A 1661-nucleotide genomic window follows, 5' to 3' on the forward strand; every position below is an offset into this window, starting at 1 on the left:
AGTTGTCACGACTTTGATAACTTGCATGCTAAATGGTTTTAGCATGGATTTTATCATTTTGTGAATCTGAGCAACTTAATCAACAAATGTTATAATTTCACTAACTCCATGAACACCATTTAGTTTCCTTAGACCTATGCCATATGTAGCTCTAGCAACACGTCATTGGTAGGGGTTGGTTGTAATACTTTCGATCTAATCATAACCTTTAGTATATCACTTGAATTAAAGGCTCCACTAGAAGATGGATCTAAGATATATTTTTTTAGGATGGTAAAAGCCCATTATAAAATGTTTCCAATTGCAAACAAATTGAAATTCCATGATGAGTGAATTATCTTAGTAACTTCTTAAATCTTTCTCAAGCATCACACAATAATTCGTCCTCTCCTTGTTTAAATGAGGTGATGTCATTCCTTAGTTTTTCATTTTTCACGGGAGGAAATTTTTTGGTCAAAAAACTTTTTAGCAAAATCATTCCATGTTGATATGGAATTTAGTTCTAAATAATTGAGGCAACTCTTAACTCTATCCCTTTGAGAATATGGAAACTACCCTAGCCTAAAAGAAACAACAATTAATCCATGAATCTTAAAGTTATTTTCAACTTAAAGGAATCAATTCAAGTTTATGCATGGATCATCTTTTATAACACCTGAGTATTAAACAAAAGTTTGCAGCATCTAAAACATCATTGACTTGAACTCAAACTGAGATGCATTAATCTTTGGCCTAATGGTACCGACTTTCATGGCCTTTAGCTCAAAGAGAGCATAATGTATGATGATTTTTACTATATCATTAGAAATTCCAATGATATATATTTATTCCACATCTTCCTCTTATTAATGTTCTTCAAGTTCCTCAAATGCAAGAGTAAGAACAGGGGCTCTCACTAGTTGATTAACCACTTAAAATCTCCTTAAGAGTCTGAAAATTTGTTTTGGATCAAGGTCTCCTATATATATTGTGTGGTTCTATTATTTGGGTAGGTAATACCTTCAAACAGTTTTGATGATGAAAACTATCAAATGAATGTGTTGATGAAAACTATAAAATGACTATGTTGATGACAACTATCAAATCGATGTGTCGATTGTTGGAATATTTTAATAATTTAGTATTATTATTATTCCAACAATTTTGTGGCCAAATATATTTATTTAATTATATTATCTATTTTATCAATTAAGTGCCTTAAAAAATTAAGTGATCAAATAGAGTTAAAAGGCTAATTAAATTTCATTTAGAAATTATTTAGTTAATCAATTAAATATTGGATACGGGCTCAAATATGAGTGGATGTCAGGATGATCAATTTGAGAATAATGGGAACCCTAATTGGCCATCACACTATATATAGACTATGATCCCCAATATACCATACACAAGCATATTATCTCTTCTCCCTATCTGAAGAGTGTTTGAGGCATTAGGAGTTTCGATTGAGGAAGATCCACAAGCCAACAAGTGTTAGTCACTTGTCTCTACAAATCTTTCTTCTTGGATCCGCCCAGGTATTCCTATACTCCTTAATAAATCAATATGTTGTAAATCATAAGGTTATGTGTATGCATGCTTATACGTTTGTTTTGCTTTCGCCTTAAATTATGATTATAGAATTGATATTTGTATTTATGTATGTCTTGTATAAATTAATT

The 1661-nt window shown here is 30.9% G+C and overlaps 1 non-coding gene across 1 annotated transcript; it reads left to right on the forward strand.

Moving 5' to 3' along the window:
• The first annotated feature begins 317 nt into the window (after positions 1 to 317).
• On the forward strand, positions 318 to 424 carry LOC127116595 (small nucleolar RNA R71). The gene has a single exon (XR_007801413.1). It is a non-coding gene; the product is annotated as a small nucleolar RNA R71 (small nucleolar RNA).
• Positions 425 to 1661: the final 1237 nt, after the last annotated feature.

The sequence above is a fragment of the Lathyrus oleraceus genome, chromosome 1 (genome assembly GCF_024323335.1).
Source record: "Lathyrus oleraceus cultivar Zhongwan6 chromosome 1, CAAS_Psat_ZW6_1.0, whole genome shotgun sequence".
Lineage (NCBI taxonomy): Eukaryota > Viridiplantae > Streptophyta > Magnoliopsida > Fabales > Fabaceae > Lathyrus > Lathyrus oleraceus.